The sequence below is a fragment of the Apium graveolens genome, chromosome 4 (genome assembly GCF_009905375.1).
Source record: "Apium graveolens cultivar Ventura chromosome 4, ASM990537v1, whole genome shotgun sequence".
Lineage (NCBI taxonomy): Eukaryota > Viridiplantae > Streptophyta > Magnoliopsida > Apiales > Apiaceae > Apium > Apium graveolens.
In genome coordinates this window covers 77,555,087-77,562,088 of record NC_133650.1, presented here as the reverse complement: position 1 = coordinate 77,562,088, position 7,002 = coordinate 77,555,087, and the positions used below count along the sequence as shown (strand labels likewise).

Genomic DNA, 7,002 nt, shown 5'->3' with positions numbered 1-7,002 from the left:
ACTACAACTAAACATGTAATATGAATCTATATGAATCTATATGGACACACACACTACTAATCCTTACATTATCAGCCCCAAACTTAAAATTTTCAATGTCCTCATTGAAGGTAATAATAAGGATTTCAGGCATACCTAATTAGCGGGAGAGTCACCCTCGTCGGGTGGAGGATCAGGTGGCCAATCAACCTCGCCACCAGTGTCTCGGACAACAGTACCGAAAGCGTGTGTTAAATCTTCAGCAAAATGATGGTGAATGTCGTGCATGGCCTCCATAGTCACTCACATGTACTGCTCATCACCAAGACCAAACCTATCAACTGCCTGCTGTGCAAGAGAAAAACCCTCTGTAGGCACTGGAAGATCCGTCTAGCCACTCTCTACATCATCAAAAATATATCCCAACCCCTTATCATGGGGTGCACCTAAGAATGCATAACTCAAGTGATCTGGTAGTGGGTGAAGCTCAAGTGTGGAAACATCTTCAATAGACGGCTCAAGACGCTCCTGAGAAATTTTCAGCTCTGCTAACCCAAGAGAATCGAATGGCATATCCAACTTCCTCTTCCACGGAAGTGCATCCAAAACCTGCAGTTGCTCTACTCCTTCCTTGTCATCAATAACTGATTTCCCTATTAGGGATCTCTCTAAGGTATCTGACTTTGGCAATTGCTCAGGCTCTGAATTTACTACAGAGTTGACCCACTCTACTTTAAATCACTCCTCTTTAGCTTTGGGTAACTTTATTTCCTTGAACACATTAAAAGTGACCTTTTGATCGTAAACCTTCATCGAAAGATCTCCTTTTTGTACATCGATCATAGTTCGGTCTGTAGCCAAGAATGGTCTTCCCAAGATAATGGGAATCTTCTTATCTTCCTCGAAATCAAGAATTACAAAGTCAGCAGGGAAGATGAGTTTATCCACCTTGACGAAGATATCTTCCACTATACCTCGTGGATAAGTGATGGAACGGTCAACTAGTTGCAATGACATGTATGTTGGTTTCAGATCAGGTAGACCAAGCTTCTTGAAGATAGATAAGGGCATCAGATTGATGCTAGCTCCTAAATCACATAAACACTTGTCGAACAACAAGTTTCCGATGGTGCAAGGAATAGTGAAGCTTCCAGGATCTTTAAGCTTCGGAGGCAACTTCTGTTGCAGCACAACACTGCATTCCTCCGTTAGAGCAACGGTCTCTAAGTCATCGAGCTTCACTTTGCGAGAGAGAATACATTTCATAAACCTCGCATAGCGAGGCATCTGTTCAAGAGCTTCAGCGAAAGGTATGTTGACATGAAGTTTCTTGATCACCTCCAAAAACTTCTCAAACTGTTTATCCAGCTTTTTCTTCTGCAGCCTCTTAGGAAAAGAAGGTGGAGGATTGATCTGTTACTCCCCTTTATTACCCTCAGGAGGAGTGTGTTCCACAGTACTCTTCCTTGATTGCACCTCTGCTTCCTTCAGCACTTCTTCTTCAGCCACAACTGTATTTTCTGAAACTTGAGATTTTTCAGGCTCTTCGTCTTGCTGAATTTGGGGACTTGCGACCTTTCCAGACCTTAAGGTAATGGCGTTCAAATAGGGCCTTCATAGCTCTTTGCCCATAATGTTCCGCCTGCTGCTGCATCGAGCATGGGTCTAGACTGTGCTCCCAACCCATTGTAAAAACAATTGATGATCATCCAATCAGGCATTCCATGATAAGGACACTTCTTAAGCATCTCCTTGTAGTGCTCCCAAGCTTCATATAAAGATTCTCCTGATTGCTGCACAAATTGAGTAAGAGCATTCCTTATTGCAGCTGTCTTCGCCATAGGGAAGTATTTAGTAAGAAACTTCTGAGCAAGATCTTCCCAAGTAGTAATCGAACCAGCTGGTAGAGAGTATAACCAGCTCTTAGCCTTGTCCCTCAGAGAGAATGGGAAAAGTCTCAGCTTAATAGCATCTTCAGAAACACCGTTGAACTTGAAAGTGTCGCAGATCTCAATGAAATCCCTAATGTGCATATTGGGATCTTCAGTTGGAGAACCCCTAAACTGGATTGAATTCTGCACCCATTGAATTATTTCAGGCTTGATCTCAAAGGTATTAGCTATGATAGCTGGCCTGACAATGCTAAATTAAATGTCATTGATCTTATGTTGAGAAAAATCCATCAAGGCTTTCGTTCGTGCTGCTGGATCTCCCATTGTAATGAGTACCTGAAACACAAACAAATAAATCGTGAAAGTAAAAGAATCCGAGTCAGTGAACTTTAACGACCACTGATGACAAGCACATAAATTAAAAATTAACACTGAGTCCCCGGCAGCGGCGCCAAAAACTTGTCAAGGTGAAAAACATGCGCTAATATTCATGCAAGTATATGGTTCGCAAGTAGTATAAGATATAAATCAGATTCTTTCCCACAGAGACTGGTTTAGGTTAAGTTCAATTTATGCATCTATGCAACAATGTATGGTTATCGCTCAATGCTAAGATAAATAACAAATTGGGTTTTGATTAAACTAAGAGATTATACTAAATGACATTAACTAAGAGAATTGAGGTTGAATTAATATATATGACAAACATGGGATCCTAACTTCATTACTACTTCATTCAATAGCCTTTTCGTTCTTAACCTTAGCATGTGACGGTGATGACACTAATCAGATAACACGAAACTGATAAACACCAACTTTCGTTGCACGAGTACCATTCTACCAGACATCCACAAAAGAGATAGAAGCTGAATAGGCACCAATTATATTGAGACCCTATATGTCTATAGAATTTGACAACATAACGGTTTAAGCACAAGTTATCCATAATGATTATATAGGGCAAGTAAAAACCATTAAGTTACCCACTAATCATGCATACAATACATGAACATATGCTAGCATGGCAAGTTCTAAACCTCTATATTCATTGTCGCTTCAGTAGAGATTAACACACTATCTTATATGTTATCTACACACATAAGACGAATAAGCACAACCAATACTAGGATATCAATCAATCACCACACACCAAGATATCAAAATAATTAACTATTGAAATCCATAAGTAAATCCGCTAGAATCCCATGACAACGATTAGTTCATAATCGAACTCATCGTCACCATAGGTTCCAATGAAAGCATGATATAAACAAGGTCTTAATAAACTGAATAATAATTAAAGTACGAATAAACGAAATCTAGGTTCAACAAGAATGAAAACGAGCATCCAAAGTTACAACTAATTCAAAGAATCACAAGTTAAAAACAAGATCTTCTTTTTCGAAGTTGTTTTGTGCTTCTAGGTCTTCTCCTTGGTATCTCAATCTTCCTGGATGATGAAAACCCTTGTTTTTAAGTATATATAAGCCTATATTGGACCTGGACCCTTAAAATCGTTAAATTCCACTCAAAAAAGGCTTTTTCAGCGAAATCAGCGGCCAGCCGCGCCTCAGCTCCCAAGCGGCCGCCCCACATCCCAGGCGGGCGCCTGCAGCCTATCTGGAAAAAATATGATGAATCTTGTTTTGGCCATAACTTGAGTTCTACTCATCAGAATTAGGCGATTCAACTGCCCACGCGAAGCTAACGAGAATCTATACAACTTGACAATGGCATTGGGATCAATTTTCTTCATATTTCCTTTAAAAAGCTCCTTTCTTCATTTAACTGATACCTGAAATACAATAACACAAAAACACATCAAAATACCAATAACTTGAGTCCAAAATACCAATTTAAGCTTGTAATAAAGCATTCCAAGTGGATATAAAATCCACTTATCAATGGCATATCCTATTTTCCCTGTATCATATGATCATTTGGAGCCTTATGTTCGAGGACCGTCATCTTCACCCAGATTTGATCCACACCTTGTTCTTCCACCAGTATTAACTGTATTACCTCATGTTATAACCGTTGCACCCCTCTAAGCTATTATACGTTATTCTACCACCTTCTAATGTGAGACCACCTAATCAAGAACCTCCATCTGCTTAATCTTGTTTAACTGGACATCCAGCTGTGAGTGTGTCTTTTCAGCTTACCCTAGACCATGTTCTATACCATCAGTTTAAAACTTATCTTATGGAGCAAAAACACATACAAGGATGGATTTGGGAGCTACAGTATATGGTAAGTTCATAAGATATTAGTGAAGTTAAGAAGGAGTTTAGAAAGAAGATTCATGTGTTTCGGAGGATAGTTGCTACCAGATTAAATGGAGCCACTAGTGAATAGACCACCTGTGATTAGCTTGTGGGATGGACTAGACGAGTTTTGAAAGAGTTAGAGAAGAATATATATCTGGAATTTTCTTGGAGTTAGATGATGTTGTTATGATGAATGTAATAGATATAGTAGTGATGTAATGTGATATCAGCAGACGGTGTACTAAGAAATAGACTTGTTGACTGTTGGATAGACCTATTTTACTTAATGATAATGGGAATATTACCAATATGGAAGCTTTGAGGTGAAGTTACGCATAAGACAGTATGCAATGATAACTGAAGTTTTCATCGACTAATACAGACAAGATGGACCCAATGAAGGAGAGAAGATAGATTGAAGTGAATGGACCCTTATGTGATTGGTATCTTGTTATGGTTAAGGAGGACAATAACCAACTCATATAGTAATGACAACCAGATGTGTGATTTTCAAAATTTTAAAATAAATTTTCGAAAGAGATTTTCCTAACAAAATTTCCAATAGCCTTTTTAATAAAATAAGTTTTAAAAATTGGTTCTCAAGTTACTACTTGAGTTTCTTGTTTGTTATCAAACCAGATTACTTAGAAAATATGTGTTCCAGAAATTAGTACGGTTAATTCCGAGGGCCAAGTGGATCCACTATGATGAATAAGTTTTGATTAATTCTAACAGAAGAGTATGAATCTTGTTTGATGAGATTAACAACAGAACCAGTGTACAGAGAAACTATTCATCCAATTTTCGAGACCATTGAAGTTTAAAGAATTCATTGACTTAAAAGAAGTCTGAGCATGATCGAAGAAGGATGAGCAAATTTCCAGACTTTTTTAAAAGAAGAAAATTATTAATAAAAGAATCGACATGTTGAATGATCAGTGGTTATTCTAAGTTGCATAGACGAAACTTGAAGTTATCCGGTAAGATCGTAATTATGATCGAATTGTTAATGTATTATACGTGCAGGTTCGAAGCTAAAAACACAAATAAGTAAGAATCTATCCTATTGTTTAAATTATGATGACATTTCAGCGGACTTTCTGAAGTTATTATCTAAATAGAATTGGATTTATTGATCGAACAAGCTCAGAAGATGTACATAAGTGAAATGTGGATGGTGACCAATAGTATCATTCTTTTCTGCAATATTACAACATATATTCTTTTTGATCCCTAAATATGTATGAACTTCTTTTCTTAATAAATTCTTTACGGTGATAAGAAAAATGATGATATTGCATTCCTTTAAAATTTAATTTTTCCCCTCAAGTTTTGCTCTCAGATTGGGACGAGTAGTATTATGGTGAGATGCTTTGTTAGGATGACGAAGAGTCGGGAGGGACGCCACCTAATCATATGTTGTATGTCATATGGTATGTAAGACTGGCCATCTTAAGTACCAATGTGGTTGTCTCATTCATATTCAAATCATTACTTCTTCTTTCTTTTCAACTCTAAGTTTATTAAATTGCGAATCCTTCTAGTTGTTTCGTTGTACTGTCGTTCTTTATAAAAGTTTTCTAACCAAAATCTACCAAGAACCAAGGAGGCAAAGTTTCAGCCTTTGGATTTACCTGTTCTAAGTGTGGGAGACCAGAGCATATGGCAAGGGTTGTAAATCATTCGCCCCAATCCGTGATATGTTAAGAATTATGGGATCTACTCTACTTCGATGGTGAATAAGCCTCCAAGAGCAAGAGTTTATAAAACATTGATGAAAGATGCTATTTGGAATACGAATGTGATGGCATGAATGCTTACTGTGAATTCTTTTCATGTCAAAGTACTATTAGTGGATTCGGGAGCAACTCGATCATTGTTTTTCAAGATTTTATTGATAAATTGAATTGTTAAATCCATGACTAATGTATTAGAAAATCAAGGACATGTATATGATAACCAAGTGTGTAGTAATTGTGAGAGTGGGTTTTTGTCAATATATTTATGATGATTTGATACTGTTGAAAAAGGAGAATTTGACGTTATTTTAGGATCGGACTGGCTGCCTAAGTAGACTATCATGATAAGAAGATAATTCTGAAGACGTCAGATTCAGAATGTGATGATGATTAGAGGTCGAAGGAAAGCAAGGAAGTTTTAAAAAATAATTCAAATTAAAAGGTTAACATGGCAAAGATAGGAGCACTATAGTGGATATGCGATAAGTAGAAGTCAGGATCCAGCAAAATTTAAAGATTTATAGTAATCAATCAATTTTAAGATGTGTTTCCAGAAAAATTACCAAAAATTTCCTCCACATTGAGAAATTAAGTTTGCAATCGACTTAGCACCTAAAATAAAACCATTGTCCAAGGCCCCGTATAAAATACCGCCCGTTGAGATGAAAACGTTAGAAAAGCAATTTCAAGAATTGTTAGAAGATTGAGCGATTAGACCTAGTGTACCCTATGAGGTACATCGACATTATTGGTTAGTAAGGAAGATGGAAGCACGAGTTTATGTGACGACTAGCGAAAGCTCAACAAGTTTATTAACAAGGACAAGTATCTGTTACATCGAATTAAGGATTTGTTTGATCAGCTGAAAGAAGTAAAGCATTTTCTGAGATGGATTTAAGATTTGGTATCATCAATTATAGATTGAACCCGGGAATGTGCTAAAGGCAGCTTTCAGAACTAAGTACGGTTATTATGAAATTTTAGTGGTGTCATTTGGATTGACTAGTATACCAGCAATATTTAAACTTGATGTACATAATTTTTAAGGAGTATCTGGATAAGTTGTATTGGTGCTTACAGATGATATTGTGGTTTACTCAAAGTTAACGGAGAACCATGCAA

The 7,002-nt window shown here is 37.1% G+C and overlaps 1 non-coding gene across 1 annotated transcript; it reads left to right on the top strand.

Annotated features, from left to right (window-relative positions):
• Positions 1–1,698: 1,698 nt before the first annotated feature.
• Positions 1,699–1,805, top strand: LOC141722157 (small nucleolar RNA R71). Its single transcript, XR_012575184.1, has one exon. It is a non-coding gene; the product is annotated as a small nucleolar RNA R71 (small nucleolar RNA).
• The last annotated feature ends 5,197 nt before the right edge of the window (positions 1,806–7,002 follow it).